The 22,337-nt window shown below is 42.1% G+C and overlaps 1 protein-coding gene across 3 annotated transcripts in view; it reads left to right on the forward strand.

Moving 5' to 3' along the window:
* ahcyl2b (adenosylhomocysteinase like 2b) overlaps positions 1-22,337 on the forward strand; it is a gene marked incomplete at its 3' end in the record, with an annotated part of 89,522 nt that overhangs the window by 30,516 nt on the left and 36,669 nt on the right. The gene's annotated exons all lie outside the window — the stretch shown is intronic.

Genomic DNA, 22,337 nt, shown 5'->3' on the forward strand with positions numbered 1-22,337 from the left:
GTAGGACAATGTTGTGCAGCGAAAATGGCAGATGTACATTAAAGGTTATATGACATTCATTTTCACTTTTTTTTATTTTTTATGTTTTTTGGGGGGTTTTATGACCTCAATTACACCCAAAAAATCTGAACTTTGAACATTCAGTGGATTTTCTGTGGTCTGGGGTTTTCTGAATAATTAGGCTGAAAAGTAATCTGAGCTTGGCCCTTGGGCAGTGAGGTCACAGCCGATTAATCCTGCCCACTCTCCTCCTCGCCCCTCCCCTCCCCTATCCGTTCCTTTGGGGGGGGGCGGAGCAGAGGCGATGATTGACAGGCAAAATCCCTCACCAGCGACACCCGCAGGCAAAGATTAATTTTTTCATTGCAGTTGAAAAGGCTTTAGAAATGTGAGAGAAAAACACCTGCCATGGATCAATGGAGTGGAATTTTTTGTTAAAACTTTCTATACACGTTTGAAGGACCATGACAAAGACTTTTAATGTGTGGTAAAACTGAACGTCATGAAACCTTTAAGGTAATCGATAGGGGTGTGGGAAAAAATCTAATCGCGATTCTAATGTTGGACGATTAAGAATCGATTCTCATTTTCCAAAAATAAATTTGTATTTATTTTTTGGGGGATCTTGGATTTACCTTTAGTGTGTTGTCTTTACATTTATAAATGCTACGTAAATGTACTCTGCTTTCATGCCAGCAGACTGGAGTAGATCCTGAAATCCTATGTTTTGAATCGAGAATCGGTTTGAATCGAATCGTTTTGAATCAGACACGATAGTTTTTGAATCGAGAATTGTTTGTTTAAAATCGTGGATCCGTGACCCCAAGAATCGGAATCGAATCGTAAGATAGCAGACGATTCACAGCCCTACTAATCACGATGCAACACGTTTTGCCCATAATTCCCAAAATAGGGACACCAGGATGAAAATGGTTAACCTTGCCTCACGTGCTTGTTAATTAAAACCTCACGTTAGTATCTTTGCTTCTGGGGGTCCCTGGCACAACATATTTTCAGATGGGGGGTCTGCGGCCAAATGTATATCATTTTGGGGGTCCCTGGCATGAACACGTTTGAGAAGCACTAGGTGTAGAGCCCTCTACAGGCAGGCAGGTGTCACTGTCACCATGGTGCTTATACCCCCCCAGCACAGGCTGGCCTACAATTGGCCCTCAATTACACCCAAAGCGAGGACAGCCAGCACTTTAAGGATTTCCACTTTCCAGACTGATCATTTTTTCTTTTCTTTTCTTCTTTTGCAATGGGTGGCCTCCTTCTTTTTCCTTTGCAACATCACTCACTCACTCACTCACTCACTCGCTCCAGCTTCCAGACAGGCACCAAAGCAGTGTTTCTCAAAATGTTATGTAAAGGACCCCAAACATGTATTTGGCTTCGGGCCCCCATCTGAAAATATTTTGTGCCAGGGATGATTATTATTACAAAACATACAAAACAAAAACTTCAGCCCTATATACATTTTGGCAATTTGAAAATAGCAGATCTACAAGCTTGTGAGCTTGTACTGTAGATCTGCATAATGAGTACTTTTACTTTTGGTACTTTTTAGTACATTCTTATGCCAATTATTCCAGACTTTTGCCAGACTTTTACTTGTAATGAAGTATTTCTACATTGCAGTATTTTTTTTTTTTTTTTTAAATGTTTTATCCCACGATTTTTGTAACCCATTTTTTTCACCCGGTGCCAATTTCCTAAGTGATCCTGGGCGCTACACCAGCCCTACACCAGCACTACACCAGTCCCCCACAGTAGGGAGGCCAGGGCCGAGCTCATGCTTCCTTCAGGCATGAGAGCCAACTGACCTTCTTGTCACCTGACAGGGGGGAGTTTCCCTGGTTGGACGTAGCGCGTGGAAGGAACACGTTATTCCAACCAGTTCCCTTCCCCTCCATCAGGCGCCCCGGCTGTCATGGGGGAGGCGGTATAGTGACCAGGATTACTACATGTTTTTGTGAGGGTATTAACTACCCTAGGAGACACGGGGAGAACATGCAAACTCCACACAGAGTAGGCCTACATTGCAGTTTTGATACTTATACTTATGTACAAAATGTGAGTAATTTTTCCACCACTGAAGAAGATACAATTGCCCTCCACCACTCTTGACCAGAATGTAAGCTATGAAACGGGCCTATTGGCTGAAAGTTGCCGGCCCGGTCGGTTCTATATCTCATTCTCTGTCCCACTCCCAGTCCAGACTCTGTGTCTGTGTGGTAACGTGAGACGGTCAGCTTCCCAGAACGAGAAGGGAGCGTCTCGACCCGTCACGGTAAACACCGTAGTATCCAGCTCGTGTTTTTGGAGTCAACAAGACCTGACATTTTGGAATGTCACGTTTGTTTCACTTTTCCTGTTGACTGTTGGCTGACTGACGCTTCGTCCCATGTGATGTTTGTTTAGGTTTTTTTGGGAGTAATTTTTTCTGTTCTGACTCGGCACACGGAAAAGGGATCGTTTCTTTAATTTTTTTTACTCCGCGTACGCGGTTGTAACGTTTTTTTTCTTCTAAGCATAGCTAAGGTGAGTTTTTAGACCTAAGCTGCATCTGAAACAGTATTCGCACACTGGAATCATGACATAAAGGCCTTCAGGACCCAGATTGAATCCACGGCAGGGACATTACTTATGTGCCCTCCAAGATACTATGTCTGTATGGAAATTTGACCTGTATACAGTGTTGGAAGAAGTACTCACATGTTTTACTTAAGTAAAAGTATCAATACTGCAATGTAGATATACTCTGTTACAAGTGGAAGCCCAGTATTCATAAGGTACTTGAGTAACAGCACAAAAGTATCGGCATCAAAATATACAGTATGCCAAATGTAAAAGTACTCATTGTGCAGAATGTCCCATTTTACAAGTTCAAAATGTATTAAAACAACTTTTGAAAATAGCAGATCTACAAGCACTCAATGGGTCGCATTGTGACACATTGAAAGCTTGTAGATCTCTCTCTTTGTCTTTCCCTCCTCTAAAAAGGAGTTTGCATCAGGTCTCAGCCGTCCTAGCCTAGTTTGCCTCCAGCTCAGTTAAATCTCTTTTTATAGAATTTGGTTACAAAGATAGACATACAGACAGAATGGAATGTGGAAGCAACCCTTTCTATTCTGTCTGCTGAAATAACTGATTGACTGCAAATGATGGCCGGTTCCCTTCCACTGAAATGATCACGGGAACCATGATGCTACTGGAATTTAACTATGACTGCCCCACCAGAATGACCCCTGCCCGCTGTGTGTCCTGGGACCCCCAAACCCCATCTAGTGTTCAGACTTAAACACTGTGTGCTTTTTCTTCATTCGTCCGCAAAATATGTATTTTTCAAACTGTTGTTTTTGCCATGAGCACATTAATATTCAAACGTGACTTTTTTTTAAACATTTGTATCATTTATACCTAAATGCAGATGCTTTGAGCATAGGCGAGTATGTAGGCAGTTGAATGTAGGCTGTTTTCCCTAAAAAGCAACAAAGAGAGAAAAAGCCACCCAAATCGAATAACTAGGAAATGAACGGGCAGATTTTTTTACGATCACGTGACGCGCTGCTCCTCTGCTTCAGCGAGAGCCAAACGGTGACCCATAGGCGAGCGAACAGCGCCATCTAGTGGAATACCACTGAAAACACACAATCTCGTCATTGGCACCAATCTCGTCATTGGCACCTTTAGCAAAATATGACGAGAAATCTCGTTGTTGGCCGTCAAATAGTTAATTTATAGTTCATCGTATGACGGCGTCGTGCTGCAAAAGCTTTCGCCGTGCGACATGATCGTACAATGATTCAAAGTTTAACCACTTCAAGCGTCCGTATGGTGGAGAAAGCTTTCACAGAAAATAGGCTATTTTCTTACAAAAGCTTTGCCCACAATAACGGTAAACAGAAAAGACACTAGAATAGAGCCCTGTGGGACTCCGGTCAACCACATAGGGTTTAAGTGGTTTATACGGGGGACGTCACGCCACATCCTGCCCATTCAAACCCGGTTGGATAACATGCAAAACACATTACGTTGTTCACATGAAAGAGGAACGTGTCAACAGCCTACGTCAGTAAAGCAGAGGTGTTGTCTTTTTAACCCTTTTAGACCCAGAACGCATCTGTGTGTCATTTTTAGATAAAATTTGGCTATTCAAAAATAGCACATATACAAGCTCATGCTATTTTTGAGATAGAAAAATCGTGAAAATGTGTGCAAATCTTTGAATATATACAGTATATATATTTTTTGAAAGCGAACATTTGTAACTCAAATCTTTGTATTTGGCCGCAGACCCCCATCTCTAAATATGTTGTTCCATGGACCCCCCAGAAGCACAGATTTGAGTTAAAGATTTTCAAAGATAAAATTTTTTTAATATATATATATATATATATATATATATATATATATATATATATATATATATATATATATATATATATATATAGATTCAAGATTTGCCAAAAAAATGTAATACAAAAAAGCAGATCTACAAGCTCATTGTGCCGCGCTATGAGCTTGTAGATCTGCTATTTTTGAATAGCCAAAGAAATCTAAAAATGACACACGGATGCGTTCCCGGTCTTAATGGGTTAAAAGACACATACTCACCTCGGAAGCAAGCCCACACAATTACACACATCAACATTTCACAGAAATGCACACACACACACACACACACACACACACACACACACACTCTTTCATTCAGAGGCTACCTCTGACCGAACGTGGGTTGTCGGTATCTCTGGCACAAACGACAGTCTCGCACATCCTCGTTCTCTGTCTCACCGCAGACAGTGAAAGTCTCTTCAGTCTCTGTACTGAGAGTGGGCTCGCAATTTTCCACAGCCAAGGCCTTGTGAATGGCCCGAATGACTCGGGGCTTTGGGACTGTGGGAACTGCGTAATGTGTGTCTGTCATGATGATGAACGCTGCATTTTGCAAGTATCTTGTTTTTTTTTTGTGGTTTTTTTTTCGTTTTGAAAGCAAGACCGGGGGGGGGCGATGTGCAATGGAGACAGTGGTGTAAAGTAACGAAGTGCATTTACTCAAGTACTGTACTTAAGACTTTTTTGGGGGTATTTTTTACTTTACTTGAGTATTTACAGTTTTCAGTACTTTTACTTCTAGAGGCAAATATTGTACTTTTACTCCACTACAATTATTTGACAACTTTAGTTACTAGTTACTTTTCAGATATAAATGATATTATGAAACATACGTTAAGCCACTTTAGCCCTATTTGAAAATAGACGATCTACAAGCTCACAGCGCGTTGTGAGCTTGTAGATCTGCTATTTTCAAACATGTTAGTACTTTTACTTTTGGTACTTGAAGCAACATTTTGAGCACGGGCATTTTACTTGTAACAGAGCATTTCTACATTGCAGTATTGATACTTTTACTCAAGTAAAACATGCGAGTACTTTTCCCACCACTGAAATGGAGGCTTTGTGTGCTTCGAGTTGATTTGACGAGTAATGATTACAGACGATCGCCCTCGGTCCTCGGAGGCTGAGTCTTAGTCTCTTTTGGTTTCTCCAGGCGATAAACATAGAGTAGCTCTGTGTCAGTGAGCTACAAAGACCCAGACCATCCCCGGGCTTTAATTAGCCTGGCATGGCATGGCCAGACTAATATCCCTGCGAGATATTAGTCTGGAATCTCTGTGTGGAACCTGCGTTTACAAGAAAAAATGAAGAAAAAAAAAGAGCCTTTGGTGATAAACCCGCCCCATATTTGCATACTGGGCCCTGATTGGTCCCTCACTACTTCAGAGGGAGTGAACTCCAATCACAACTGAGCGGTGCCAGACCAAATCTGCAGAGGGCATTTTTTTTTTCCTTCGCACTGGCAGATTCGTCTGGTTTCCAGACTAGGCTATTAAAGGCTTATGGTTTGTAACAAATAAATTTACTATAGTCGTACATTAGCCACTTGAACCCTAGCATACATATGGCACAATACGTCGCACTGTGTGCTTGTAGATCGGCTATCTGAGCTGTTTATCGTATGACAAATGATTGCGGTTCAATCGGGACTAAAACAAGAATTTTGCCAGCACCGCCCAGTGCTACCATCAGTATTAACCCATTAAAACCGCAGAAAAAATAGCAGATCTACAAGTTCACAGCTTATACACCTGCTATATTTGACCATTTTTAAGTGAACATTTTTTTATAATTTAGATTTTTTTTTAACACTTCTTCTGGGGGTCCCTGGCACAAAACATTTTCAGATGGGGGGTCCGTGGCCAAATATATATATGTGTATATATATCAATACTACTGGTTTAGAAGGCATTTAATCGAATCGGCCTCAGGTGTTAATGGGTTAAAAAAGACCTTTCCTGTGAGGCCCAGATTCCCTGTGGATCACATCTGTCCCCCCATCCCAGCTGACAGCTGGACTCACAAGACCTCCGTCCACCCACCTCACCTCGCACCAGGAACCGGCTTGTTTGATTAGAAAATACACACAGCCTTAGTGTGGGAAGACAATCTGTGATGCTTTCTCCAGGCCTTTTGAAGGTGTATAACAGTGCTTCTCAAACGTTTTCGTGCCAAGGACCCCCAAAATGATATGCATTTGGCCGTGGACCCCCATCTCAACATATGTTGTTCCAGGGGCCCCCCAGAAGCAAATATTTGAGCTTTAAAAACTATATATATATATTCAAAGATTTGCACAAGTGTTCACGATTTAAAAAAAATGGCAGATCTACAAGCTCATAGCGCGGCACTCGGTGTTAGGGATGCTGACACACAGGGTTCTGAGTCAGCATCCATAATTTACACGCTAGGATTAAATGACAATCTTGATATCATTGTCTCCCGGAATGAGGAGAACAATGGGCTTCCTTCTGTGTTCAGCGTGCACACACACAACAAACACCACACACACACACACACACAACAAACGCTACAATCCGTGGGTTTCCTCCCATCTTGGCATGGATCAGGAACGGTTGGGAAGTCTGATGTCAAGTCGGGGTGAAATTGAGTGGCACGTTCCTCAGAGAGAGGAGTCACAGCTGATTGGCTGTGACTGAATTTACTACAATCTTATTTGTGTATCGGTATCAACACTTTATAAACCGATAATATATGCAATATTAACAGCTATACATATGTAGAACACACTGCTATTCACAGTGAATGTGATTAACAGAACAGGAAGCGGAGGAATCGTGCACATGAGGTCGGTCCGTGGCACTCAATGTGTTAATTGTGGGTTTGGCATTGGAACATATGAAGCCATTATTGACATTATTGACATATTTAATACTTTCATACATGTTTAAAAAATAAGCTGACAAAAAGCTTACAACGTGTCACTTGTAAGCTTGTAGATCTACTGTTTCTGCTTTTTTTTTAATATTTGAAAATGTGTGAACATTTTTCAACATGGAAACGATTATGACAATTATGCAAAAATAATTCTGGTTATCTCAAATAATTGCGATTCGATGATTATTATGTAAAGATTGTGACAGGCTTAATCATGATCACATCCCCATGTCGTGTATTTTGCCTGACTAAACGGACCCCCCCCCCCCACACACACACACACACACACTCACTCACACACTAACATATCGTGTTTATGACGTAAGCCTGTCCCTGCTTAGCCATAACCTAGTAGCCTAGTCACTCAGTCACTAGCGTCTGTCTGTTTCCATGTCCATTCATTGACTTCTATCACTGCTCTTTAGACCCAACCCTACATGTACAACTACTTTGCTTACAGACCCCGTGTCTCCGTCTGCCTGTGTGTGTCTGTGTCTGTGTTTGTGTGTGTGTGTGTGTGTGTGTGTGTGTTTAGGTACGAGATAACATCGTGACCATAGAGTAGCTGAGCATAAGCGAGGCACTTAACACCTGGTGAAGCTGCTCAGTGTTAAAACAATAGCAGCCCCCCCCCTACAGTAAAGGAGAATGCATACCCACAGTATTCTGAAAAACGTATGTTTATATATCAGTGGTGCTCAAACTTTTTCATGTCAAGGACCTCCAAAATGATATGTATTTGGCTGCCGACCCCCATCTCAAAATATGATGTTCCAGGGACCCCCCAGAAGCAAAGATTTGAGTTAAAAATGTTCGCTTTGAAGCGGTATATATTCAAAGATTTGCACACATTTTCAAGATTTTTCAAAAATAGCAGATCTACAAGCTCGTAGCGCGACACTTGGTGCCGCGTTATGAGCTTGTAGATCTGCTATTTTTGAATAGCCAAAGTGTAAAATAATGCTTTTTAGCTCAAATGAAAAAGTGACACAGATGCGTCTTAATGGGTTAATGTAAAATGCGTGAATGACGTCGGTCCTCCCAGTTTACCGGTGTTTTTTTTTAAAGCTGGTATTTCTGACTAGCTAACCGGTGACCTCAGTATCGGTTGGGGAGTTTTCCATTGCGTGTGTGCATGCGTGCGCTGCCGCACACAAACACACGCACACTAGTGCGATCACGTAGGGGGCGCGCCACAGTTAATCCAACTAATCGATTATATGTACAGTTTTTATGTACAGCAAAGTATTAGATGGGACTTAAAGTGGTTCGGTCTAATAGATTTAGATGATTATTTGATTAACACATTACCTGCCAAAAACGGTCATGTCCGTCCTTTAAAATACACCCGTTTACCGCCGTTTTTTTTTCCTTTTTTTGGGGGGGGGGAAATTCCACACAGAACCAGAGATATCGCTATCCAAAGATTTACTGCTCCATTCACTCCCCGGTTAACTTATTACTTAAAAAATCCTGTATCTCGGCTCCTGTGTACTTTTTTTTTTACCATGTATTTTTGGGTGAAACATGCTTTTTTTCAACTGGCTCCAATTATGGAACGGATTACCGGGATCGGATTATTATTTTTCCACGATTCTAAGAGACTCCTGTGTGTGAAATGAGGGGATCACCGTGAGGATGGTCATCACAGAAAATATTTTGTGACTACTTAAAAAAATGGTTAAAAAAGGTTAAAACATCTTTACAAATGCTGGCACTGGGTGGGAATTTAAAAAGAAACCCCTGGCAGGGAATGTGTTAATCAAACGAGTAACCGTGTGATCGGCGAGAAGATGATTGATCGTTTTGCAGCCCTCCACTCGCACACCAAAGGTTCAGCTCCGTGAAAGCACCTGTGCCTCCCTTATCTGAAAGGTCAGAGCAGCAGGGTGCCGCTGTGAGAGAGTCCTCACTGTGTTTAAGCTGGGTCAGAAGGAGGCGGAAAGGGAAGGAGAATAATGATGTTTTGCTGAGTCAGACCACCTGCCATGGTCTGACGTCAGGCTAGACGTAGCTGTATTTAAACGTTCTCTTGGGGTACTCGAGTCTCTAGGCTCCTGTACCGTTAAGTTAAATACATGGGCAGGGTAAGGGTACCGGTTCTCCCACCGGAGCCTGCAATTTAGTTGTGGCACTGTAAGGTTGTAGTGTGTAGGCCGATTTACAGTGTTTTAGTCTTTGTTTACACATCTTGCAATCACTCAATTAGTGGGGTTAACTTGATATCGTTGCTGTCGGGCAGAAACCTCCCATCTCCATATCCTTTAACTTTTTGTGTTGTTTTTCGGCCTACTTGATGGAGAGGGCCACTATATTTCCACACTCACCCCAGAGGGCCACATTGCATGAACTGTCGGGCCATTCATGTCACACAAAAGTAGCAAAAATAGCCGATCGACAAGCTCAAAACGTGACGCGCTTTGAGCTTGTAGATAGGCTATTTTTGCTATTTTTGAATTGGAATCCTGTTTTTTTTTGTTGCTATTTTTTAATTGGAATCCTGATAAGTAACTTTTTTATTTTATTTCAAATGCATTTAGTTATACTTATGTTTACATTATGAACTTAAATACAAATACATTGGACATAAAAAAGACAATAGAATTTTAATACTAGTCATTAAAGTTTCATGACGTTCAGTTTTACAACACATTAAAAGTCTTTGTCATGGTCCTTCAAACGTGTATAGAAAGTTTTAACAAAAAATTCCACTCCATTGATCCATGGCAGGTGTTTTTCTCACATTTCTAAAGCCTTTTCAACTGCAATGAAAAAAGAAATCTTTGCCTGCGGGTGTCGCTGGTGAGGGATTTTGCCTGTCAATCATCGCCTCTGCTCCGCCCCCCCCAAAGGAAAGGATAGGGGAGGGGAGGGGCGAGGAGGAGAGTGGGCGGGATTAATCGGCTGTGACCTCACTGCCGAAGGGCCAAGCTCAGATTACTTTTCAGCCTAATTATTCAGAAAACCCCAGACCACAGAAAATCCACTGAACGTTCAAAGTTCAGATTTTTTGGGTGTAATTGAGGTCATAAAACCCCCCAAAAAACATAAAAAATAAAAAAAGTGAAAATGAATGTCATAGAACCTTTAAGCTACTAATATAGAGTGTATTAAAGCGGGTCATGTTTGCATGTTTGGAATTGTAACAGCTGAAATCAATATTATATCAGTATTCCGATATTAACCTGCTCGCCGCATTAAGTGAAGGTGAAGGTGTATGTTGTACAGCGTCACACAAACGCATCAAAAGTGGCAGATCTGCAAGCTCGCGCTGCGTTTTGAGCTTGCCGATCAGCTATTTCTGCTATTTTTGAGTTTGAAACCTGAAAAGTAACAGTTTTGGACTTTCCACCCGACAGAGACGATATGCATGAGCCCTTCAGTGATCTAGTCTTGCGTTGCTAGACTACCGAACGTCTCTGCCTACTGATTATTTTTTAGTTTGAAACCTGAAAAGTAACAGTTTTGGACTTTCTTCCCGACAGAGACGATATGCCTGAGCCCTTCAGTAATCTAGTCTTGCGTTGCTAGACTACCGAACGTCTCTGCCTACTGATCGTCTGGTGGACTTCTAAATGCAGTTTTCCACCCAGTCATAAGCATGAAAGCTGGGAGATTGTTCTCAGTCTCTATAGTTGAGCGAGCCGTTATATAGACGTACTTATAGATCTAATTGTCGGTGGTGGAAAGTAACTAAGTACATTCACTTAAGTACTGTACTTAAGTACTATTTTGAGGTATTTCACACATTCTGAGCTTGTAGATCTGCTATTTTCAAAAGATTTTTATACATTTCAGAACTTGAAATGGGACATTCCGCATAATGAGTACTTTTTGCTTTTGGTACTTGATGTACACTTTGATGCCAATACTTTTGTGCTTTTACTCAAGTAAACCTTGATTGCCGGACTTTTGCTTGCAACAGAGTATTTCTACATTGCAGCATTGATACTTTTACTTAAGTAAAACATTTGAGTACCTTTTCCACCACTGCTTCTCAGTCGAACTCGGTGAGCTTTGTTGGGTACATGCATTGCACACAGACTTTGGGATGGGTCAAATTCTTTTTTTAAGCAATCCTATCGTTCCCTCTGAGCTGTGAACTGTAGCTCCGCATGGATTATGGATTATGATTGAATGTGATTGGAAAGGGCCACTCTTAAACCACAAGCAGAGTTTGCGGCTTTGCTGGCTTCAGGAGAACCGGAGAGAGAGGGGAACAGAAGCTGAGAGATACATGTACTGTCATGCAGGTGTGATGGTGGTGGTGGGTATTCACAGTAATGTGTGTCACAGTAGAACTGTAAATTCTGTGGACAGCAGGCCATGGTGCCAGGCAGGCTACGTAGCTGTTGTATGTGTAAGTTTCAGGCACATGTGAGAAATTGGTAGCTATCCTAAGTCTTTTACCTGCGTCTGGTAAACTAGACAAAATGAATCCTTTGCAACTTCATCCCCGTGTTGTGGTGTTGTGGTGTTGTGGTGTTTCTTTGTGGAAGGTAGTGTTGACTGTCATGTTGAAGCAGACATCAAACATATTGAATGGTTCTGTTCTTAACTGACCCGGCTTGGTAAATGGCGATTGGTAAATGTACCATTAGGAGGGTGCAAATATGGTTTCACCCCAAAAAAAAAATTAACAAAAGGTTTCTCAATGGTTTATTGTAGTATCAGGTGTACTTAATTCCTTGTGTCCAGCTTCCTTTGCAACTTCATCCCCGTGTCCTCCTTGTCCCTGTCAACCTTCTCAGAAGGCTTACGAGGACATGGTTATTGGAAGAGATCATAATAGGCCTATTTTTAGGATATGAAACGGAGGAGAGAAATTGGAAATGGAATGGATGATAAGAAATCTGGTTGATCAACCTTTCAGACTGCGGGAAACTCCGGATAAAATAAGTCCAGAATTCAAAATTGACTTGAATAAAAGTACAAAAGGATTGGTATCAAAATGTACTTAAAGTACAAAAAGTACTCATTATGCAGAATGTCCCATTTCAAGTTTTCAAATGTATTCAAATCTTTTGAAAATAGCAGATCTACAAGCTCACAATGCGACGCATTGTGAGCTTGTAGATCTGCTGTAATGTATGTTTTGTAATAATCAAAATATACAAAGTAACTAGTAACTAAAGTTTTCAAATAATTTTAAAGGAGTAAAATAATATTATTGCCACTGAAATAGTGGAGTAGAAGTAAAAGTACTGAAAATTGGAAATACTCCACTAAAGTAAAAAAATACCTCAACATTGTACTTAAGTACAGTACTTAAGTAAATGTACTGTAGTTACTTTACACCACTGGTTATCTGCCATTGCTGTTCTCTATCCGCCTTATGTCTCCCTCTCTGTGGCTGTCGGGTACATCATGTCATCATTCCAACCAGGGAGCAATCTGTTCCTTCTTGATTTGTGTCTGCCACAAAATGGAAAAGGCATTTTTTCAATTTCTGTTTCTGCACAACAACATTACTAGTTTGTGATGCATTTTCCCCATTCCTTTTCTTGTCTGCAGGCCTCCATTAGTGACACGACACACAAGTGCCCTTTCAATGCCTGCAACATGTCAATAACTGGGTTTTGAACATCAAGGACCTCACAGCACTGATAATACATAGTTGTTGTTTTTTTTGCCTGGCAACTAAATAATTCCCTGTTGAAATGACTCATCCCTGCATTCGCATAAGCCCGTCTGATCCTGTCTGAGAGCGATCTGTCCCCCTTCTCCTCATCTTCCTTCCTCTCTCTTGCGCGCACACACACACACACACACACACACACACACACACACACACACACACACACACACACACACACACACACACACACACACACAGTGGTGTAAAGTAACTAAGTACATTTACTCAAGTACTTTACTTAAGTACAGTTTTGAGGTATTTTTTACTTTACTGGAGTATATCCAATTTTCTGTACTTTTGCTAACTACTCCACTACATCTCAGAGGCAAATATTGTACTTTTACTCCACTACAATTATTTAAAAACTTTAGTTACTAGTTACTTAGATTTGAATTATTACAAAACATACATGAACCACTTCAGCCCTATATATATATACTTTGGCTATTTGAAAATAGCCGATCTACAAGCTCACAATGCGTTGCAATGCGACGCATTTTGAGCTTGTAGATCTGCTATTTTCAAAAGATTTTTATACATTTGAAAAGTTGTGAAATGGGGCATTCTGTATTTTCTACTTTTAGTACTTTAAGTAAATTCTGATACCAATATTTTTGTACTTTTACTCAAGTAAACTAAATTTTGGACTTCTACTTGTAACAGAGTATTTCTACATTGCAGTACTTAAGTAAAACATTTGATAACTTTTTCCACCACTACACACACACCTGTCTATGTTGGTTCTCTCGCGCAAACCTTCCCTGTGTCCCGCTCGCTCCACAGGCTGCCCTAAAACACACATCGGTATCATATCTCACATTTCCCACCAACTGCCCGTACATCTGTGCATGTGTGTTTGTTTTCGCACTCTGCCTGGCCCCAGTGGGCCTGAAGCTGTTTCTTTTTAGATTTCTTTGGCTATGCAAAAATAGCAGATATACAAGCTCTTAGCGCAGCACCCAGTGCCGCGATATGAGCTTGTACTTTTTATTTTTGAGAAATCGTGAAAATCTGTTGAATATATACTTTTTTTTAAAGCGAACATTTGTAAAATATTTTGTTCCAGGGACCTCCAGGACCAAAGATTTGAGTAACAAATGTTCGCTTTAAAAAAAGATTTGCACAAATTTAAAATATTGTTTTCCCAAAAATAGCAGATCTACAAGCTCATAGCGCGGCACCGAGTGCCGCGCTATGAGCTTGTAGATCTGCTATTTTTGAATAGCCAAATAAATCTAAAGTGACACAGATGAGTTCCTGGAATGAATGGGTTAATGTGTGTTTGTTTTCGCTCTCTGTGTGGCCCAGTGGGGCTGAGCTGTTTTCTTTTTCGTTGTCGTTTTATTTCAGCTGTTGGGTCCCGATGTTGCCCTGTTGCCCACTGCAGACCCCCATAGTGTCTGTAGCTAGCTTGTTCTCATCATTCAGCCGGTGGCCTAGATGCCCCGTCCTGTCTCTTTTTACAGAACTGCTAACCCCGCTCAAAGCCTCTTGATGAGGTTGGTACACTTAAAAAAAAAAAAAAAAGCCCAGACATGTTTTGGATCTGGTAGGATTTAGATTTGCATCTATTTAAATCAGCCTTATAAATCAGTAGTTCTCAAACTTTTTAGTGCAAAGGACCCCCAACATGATATATATTTGGCCGCGGACTCACCCATCTGAAAATGTTTTGTGCCAGGAACCACCCAGAAGAGAAGATTTGTGTGTATATATCAAAATAAAAAAAATTTAATTTTCAAAAAAGCAGATGTATAAGCTCACAGCGCGTCACTTTGTGCTTGTATATCTGTAATTTTTGAGAATTACTGTTCTAAACCACTGTTCTAAATCCCAAGAGTCTTCTGAAAAATGTATTTATTTATTTATATATGTATATGTATATGTATATATGTGCATGCACTATACTTTGCCGGTTATCTGCTTCGCTCGCCGTCTAAAGTCACACATCTGTCACAGAACGGATGATGTTTCACTTTTCAACAGCCTGGTCTACTTTTTTTTCTCTCTGTCCTGCACTTGTCCCCAAAAATAGAAAGAGTTGTTTCCTTTCCGTCTCACTTCCTTTTAAGAAAGATTAGCATGAGGGAATAGCTGTCGTTCAGGCAATTAAATAGCGGTAGGCAGACGTCCTCTACTCACACTAAACACGTTGTCAGCCATGAGCTTAGCCTGTTGGCATATAATCAAGTAGTACGTCATCGCCTATTGTTGTCCAAGTTAGAGGAAAATGCTGACATTTTGGAATTTCCACCTGCTCTTTTGCATTTGGATAGATAGATATGTTTTTATTGTCATTCAACATATACATGAAATGCATTAATGAACAAAATGTTGTTCCACTGGCTGTATGATCTAAAAACTACTCCTAGTTAAAAGAAAGCTAAAACTACAATACTAAAAACTAATACTAAAAAGAGACACCACTTATAATAAAAGTTTGTGATGAGACAGAAATATTGCACACAGGAGTCTTCAGCAGCATATAAGGAAGAAGGTTAGGCGATATTGCATTTGTACGGGTGGAAAGAATGGGCCGGCAGTGGCTCAGGGGTAGGTAGAGTGGCCGGATGGGAACCGTGAGGTTCCCAGTTCGATCCCGGGCTCTCCCAGAGTTAGTGTCGAAGTGTCTGAACCCCAAGTTGCTCCCGATGAGCAGGTTGGTGCCTTGCATGGTTTCCTCCGCCATCGGTGGATGAATGTGTGTGTGAATGGGTGAATGCAATGCACAATCTATGTCAAGCGCTTTGGATAAAAGCGTGATATGAAATGCACCATTTACCATTTTACCATTTACCTCATACGTTTTGGACATATTATGTCCAAAACGGTTATTTTTCAGGATTCAAATTCAAAAGTAGCTGATCTACAAGCTCAAAACGCGTCGCTTCGCGCCGCTTTTTTGAGCTTGTAGATCTGCTACTTTTGATGCTTTTGTGTGACGCTGTAGTATGATCAAGTAGGGCGTTGATTTATGATTTACGAAACCAAACGCAAAAAGTTGAATTTATGTAGATAAGTGGTTTTCTTCTATGATGGCAACAATATCCTCACATATATCTATTTAGCTGCTTGTTGGGAAGACGGGCCTGCCAACTGGATGTGTAATGCAGCCTCAAGTTTCACTGCTCCCACTGAGGCCTGACCTGCGTGACCACTGGGACTCCCTCTTTCCCAGGTGTTTCGCCCAGGTCGGCGAGGTTTTGAGGTCAGGTTAAGGCAGTGGTTCCCAAACAGTGGGTCGAGACCCATTTTTTTATGTATTTAAAAATATATATATATATATGTATTTAAAAAGATTTTCAAATGTTTTTTTCTTTTTTCCCCTCACAATTATTCATTAAAAAAGTAAACATTCCATAAAGAAAACAGTTTAAAAAAACTACAAGCTCACAACGCGTCGCATCACGTTGTGAGCTTGTAGATCTGCCATTTTCACTAGTTTGGGTCCTGGGAATTTCTCTTTTGGGTCACGGCCAAAAAGTTAGGTTTAGGCGCATAACCACGCCCACCTGGGCGAAACACCAAAGAAAGAGGGAGTCCCGCGTGACACTCCCAGGCTCCAGGACTTGAAAGAAAGAAAGAAAGAAAAGAAGTCCCTGACTTCAACCCATGTTTTCTCATTTACCCCTTCTGTCCCGCCACAAAGCACTAAATGTGGTCTGGCAGCTATTGAGAGAGAGAGAGTGAAAGAGAAGGCGGTTTTGGTGAGCTAGCCTGGCATGCACCCTGGTGGCTGCTGGCACTCTGTGTGCCATGGCTGGTGCCATGCCGGCACTCTCATACACACAGACACGTGTATTTGCAGAGGGCGGGTGATGCGTGGTGGTGGTGATGCGTGGCATTGGTCGTGGGCATTCTGCGGTGCGTTGAGTTTTGACATGCACTATTCACACGTTATTAAGGACGATCAGTCGGCATCTGTAATGGATAGGAACCTGGCTAGATTAACCCATTCAATCTGGGAACGCATCTGTGTTATTTGGCTATTCAAAAAAGACCATACGAGCTTGTATATCTGCAATGTTTTTTTTAAATCGTGAAAATATTTTTTTTTAAAGCGAACATTTGTAACTAAAATCTTTGCTTCTGGGGGTCCCTGGAACAAAACATTTTGAGATGTGCGGTCCGTGGCCAAATACAGAATGTTTTCTAAATCGTTAACAGTATGTTTCTATATCAGTGGTGCTCCAACTTTTCCAAGTCAAGGACCTCCAAAATGATATGTATTTGGCCACGGACTCCCATCTCAAAATATGTTGTTCGTAAACTCATTCGTTAACCCTCTCAGAGCCAGTCGAGGACGCTGCTATTTCACCTATACCCCCTATACCCCCCTATACCTACATTGGTTAACGCTTTACCCTGCCTAAAACCTCATGACAAGAGTTGCTTGAGTGCAACAAAAAAAGTACTTTATATCTATCGTGATACTGGAAGCCGTTTCAGAACCTGAGTTTCGGACTGGCGGTTTTCGGTTTGGTTTCAGAACTGGTTTGGTTTCAGGAGGGCATTAGGACCTGGTTTGGAACAGGCCTACACAGCCCTATTATGTATTCACTAGATTCTTTGAATATTTTGCCAAACTTTTTTTTTTAAGTTTCAGAAGGACGTTTTGCTTACCTCCCCAAAAAGACAGACCTGCCAGTTAACAGCATCACAGTTTCCCAGTGATTTTCATGGTTGTCACAACCTGGTCTGATAGGAATGGAGTGATGTTGAGAGTTGAGAGCATTAATGTTTGGTTGTTTGCCAAAAAAAACTGCTGTCAAGGTTGAAATGTGGACTTTAAACTACTATAATGTTTAGGTGTCCAAAGACCAAGTGTGTGTGTGTGTGTGTGTGTGTGTGTGTGTGTGTGTGAGATAATGAGACAGGGTGCGTGTGTGTGTAATAATGAGACGGGGTGTGTGTGTGTGTGTGTGCGCGCGCATAATAATGAGACGGGGTGTGTGTGTGTGTGTGCGCGCGTAATAATGAGACAGGGTGCGTGTGTTGGTGCTTGTAATTTGAGCCAAAGCCATGAGTAAAAACCAGCTTAACTCCTTGTTCACTGATCCTGGGGCCACTCCTGCCCTCTGCAGGATTCCTCGTAAACACTGCGTGTGTGAGATGTGTTGTCTCATTTGTACAACCATGGGGGAAAAGCACACACACACACACAGGATCATTTGTCACATTTTCACCTCAGATGTGGCTTATTATTTGATCTCATACACAAATGCCACACACAAATAGTTTGTTTAGACATCAGCAACTAAGGGCAAATTGGACGACCAGTTTGTTTATAAAGACCAGTGGTGTAAAGTAACTAAGTACATTTACTCAAGTACTGTACTTAAGTTAAATGTTGAGGTATTTTTACTTTAGTGGAGTATTGCCAATTCTCAATACTTTTACTTCTACTCCACTACATCTCTGAGGAAAATATTGTACTTTTACTCCACTACATTTATTTGAAAACTTTAGTTACTTTGCAGATATAAATCATTACATTATAAAACATACATTAACCACTTTAGCCCTATCCTATATACATTTCAGGAAAGTCAGCCCTTCCTGTGGTGCGACTGAAGGCACTTCATTTTTAATCATTTGTTTCGGCGAAATAACCACAATAACATCTCACATGTCACTACAACACCAGTCACAACGTGCGCAATTCATTCACGCAGTTATTCGTCCACTTTTCATTGCTCAACACACATTTGCCCCCTCACACCATAATTAAATCCGTCCAACACAAAATTCCCCACACATTACCGACACACCGGAAGGTGAGACCTCAAAGACGTTGCCAGGTTGCGCGACAGTAATACGCAATCCGCTCCGTGATTTTTCCTCCAGAAGACAAAAGGCCAGCAACAAGCCACCAGGTTGATGCCAAAAACACCACAGATGGGGACAGACACGCTGGATCTATATAATATATACTAACATAGCTATGCCTATGGACCTTTCCATATATTCAATATATTCTTTATACATGTTATATATTATTAAACGCACTTTCTCTAACCAATTTACACCCACTTCACGCTTACAACTCCTGGACATGGCAACGTCGCTCATCGCTCTGTGATTGACAGCTGTTGGCCAATCAGGTGGCGAGTTCGCAGCCTGAAAAAATACGAACGGCAGCCATTGTTGGTTGTGCGAGTCAGGGTGCACTACTGCACTTCTTATTTTCGCTTATTAAACGCTCTCTCTCAAAAGTCCCGCTGCGTCATGGCTGTCCCCCCCGCCCCACCCCCACCACACACACACACACACACACACACACACACACACACAGATCTGTTGTGCTGTAGTCAAGGCTTTGTATTGCAAAAAAAAAACAGCCGATGGGGTCCGCGATGTTTCACGGGGGTCCGCGATGTCTCGCGGGGGTCCCAGACTCCCAGGGGGTCCGCGGACCCCCTGGGAGAAAAACTATTTACAAAAATTAAAAAACTTTTTTGGGGGACATTTCTTCATGAAAAAAAAAAAACAGCCGATGGGGTCCGCGATGTTTCACGGGGGTCTGCAATGTTTCGTGGGGGTCACCAAGACTCCCTGGGACCCCCTGGGAGTAAAATTATTTAAAAAAATGTAAAAACTTTTTTGGGGGACATTTTTATCCCACGATTTTTTAACCCCAAAATAAGCGAGCCCTCGCTTATTTTTGCCCGGACGTAATTTGTTTGTCATGTTTGTGTGTTTGTGTTGGAGCGCCTCAGTGCGGCTGCAGAGTTCATGTGCAACATCTTGCATGTGTGGCTGTGGCTTTACAGTTTTCCTTCGCCGTGTCTGTAGGTCACGGCCTGGAGACCCAAGGGTGGGGGGGGGGGGGGGGCGGACGCTCTGGCTTTTTTATTTTATTTTTTTATCCCATGATTTTGTACCCCCAAACACTATTTTCTTTGGGGGGGTTGGGGGGGGCACTAGACGTTCTGCCCGCGTAGCGGGCAGAACTTCTAGTTTTATACATAGGCTATTTGAAAATAGCCGATCTACAAGCTCACCACGCATCACATCGCGACGCGTTGTGAGCTTGCACATCTGCTATGTTTGTTGTTTTTGTCATTTTTGGAAAGTGAAAGTCGTTTAGTGTATCTGAGGGTTTTATAATGATTGATTCTTGATTGAAACATTAAAGTGTGAACAATTGCTTGTGACTACTAAATAACAACTTTGGATCCACTGGTTATTTTTGTATATATCCTGAAAAGTAAGGGTTTTCGTCATAAAGTACAAGGTTTCCACCGGACAGCAACGTTATGTGATTATCTGTTGATTGGACTTTTCATTCAGACATTAAATGGGATTTGAAGTGGGGGTGTAGAGAGAGAGAGACGGAGAGAGAGAGAAAGAGACCTTGGTAAAATACTCAGGGAGTGATAATGCAATGCATTATGTACTCTCTAAAGTACCGAACGTATTATGTCTCATCCCATTTCTCACCACATCTGTGCCTATTTGTCATCTCTAAATCTCTTTCGCACTCTTGTTGACTTGTGTGTGTGTGCATTCATGTAGAAGGCATAGAAGAGGTCACACGCAATGCTATATCTCCTGTCGTTTGACCTCATCTGATTTGATTAGTGTGTGTGTGTGTGTGTGTGTGTGTGTGTGGTGTTAAATTATAATCACTGCTCTGCATGCATATTATCCCACTGTGTTTTAAATATATTGCATACGGTGTCTAGCCATGCCTTCATTTGAAACCCTCTTCAAAAAATGTTTGGATCTTGTATGCTACTGTATTTATGTAGATCCAAATAAAAGTATTCAAATGTGTGTGTGTGTGTGTGTGTGTGTGTGTTCTTAAAGACATGGGATTTGGTTGTGGATCCTCAAATAATTTTCTGATCTTTGCGCCACAAGCCAGCAGTCCATAGTGTCCATCTAACTCAGAAGAGTGTACAAATGGACCCCACATTTGGTACCATTCAGCCAAAGAGCCTCACATTATCAGGAGGGCATTAGAATTGGAACAGGCTTGCAGGAAAGAAGAGGACCTCATATTGGTCAAGAGATGCTCCTTCTGTAAAAAAAAAGAAAAAAAAGAAGCTTTCTTAACCCATTTAGACCGGGAACACGTCTGTGTCACTTTAGATTTCTTTGGCTATTCAAAAAATAGCAGATCTACAAGCTATGAGCTTCTGCTATTTTTGGAAAAACTAATTTTGACAATGTGTGAAAATCTTTGAATATAAATATACATTTTTAACTCAAATCTTTGCTTCTGGGGGTACCTGGAACAAAATATTTTGAGATGGGGGGGGGGGGGGGGTCCGGAGAAATGCATATCCGAGACAGCAGGATCCCAAAGCGGCAGTGGCGGCCGCCGTGACCCCGCCACGCCTCCGCCGCACCCGCTGCGGCAGAGACGCGCCCGCCTTGCCTCCGCCGCACCCCGCCTTGCCTCCGCCGCACCCCGCCTTGCCTCCGCCGCACCCGCCGCGCCTCTGCCGCACCCGCCGCCCCTCTGCCGCACCCGCCGCGGCGGAGACGCGACCGCCACGGCGGAACGACCGCCACTGACAGCCACTGACAGCCACTGACTGCCACTGACAGCCACTGACAGCCACTGACAGCCACTGACTGCCACTGACTGCCACTGACAGCCACTGACTGCCACTGACTGCCACTGACTGCCACTGACTGCCACTGACTGCCACTGACAGCCACTGACAGCCACTGACCACCACGACCCGCCACAGACCCGCCACTGACCCGCCACTGACCTGTGGCATATTTTGCACATTGAGAGAGAGCAGTTGAGATTTCATCAGGCCAGATCTTTGTCAATTTTACTTGAATTCTTATCATTTTAGCTGTATGATAACTTACCACATATGAAATCCAATTCTGTCTATCCAATGGCTCTGTCAGTACTGCGGCCATAGCTGAGTGGTTAGTGAGCCCGCCTAGGTTGCCCCAGGTACGATTCCAGGCCAGGCCAGCAAATATGTCGATGAAATGAAATTTGTCCCTGAGCAAGACTCTTAACCCCTAATTGCTCACAGGCCCTCATTGGAAACAAGACCGCAAGGACTTTCATGAACGGACCTGTTAAAGGAATTATCCTTATCCTTTACACTGTCTACCCGCAAGTCTGTAGGTCCCTGGTTCAAACCCCAATTTAACCAGTCCAAATATAATTTACTGAACAAAATACATGACTTTGTTAAATAATGCATGTTCACTTCTTCTCACTCTGTCACTGCATCTCTCTCACTCTGTCACTGCCTCTCTCTCACTCTGTCACTGTCTGTCCGTCCTGTCTGTCTGTCTGTCTGTCTGTCTGTCTGTCTGTCTGTCTGTCTGCCTCTCTCTCACTCTGTCTGTCTGTCTGTCTGTCTGTCTGTCTGTCTGTCTGCCTCTCTCTCACTCTGTCACTGTCTGTCTGTCT

Source organism: Gymnoscopelus braueri, assembly GCF_963280865.1.
Source record: "Gymnoscopelus braueri genome assembly, chromosome: 23".
Lineage (NCBI taxonomy): Eukaryota > Metazoa > Chordata > Actinopteri > Myctophiformes > Myctophidae > Gymnoscopelus > Gymnoscopelus braueri.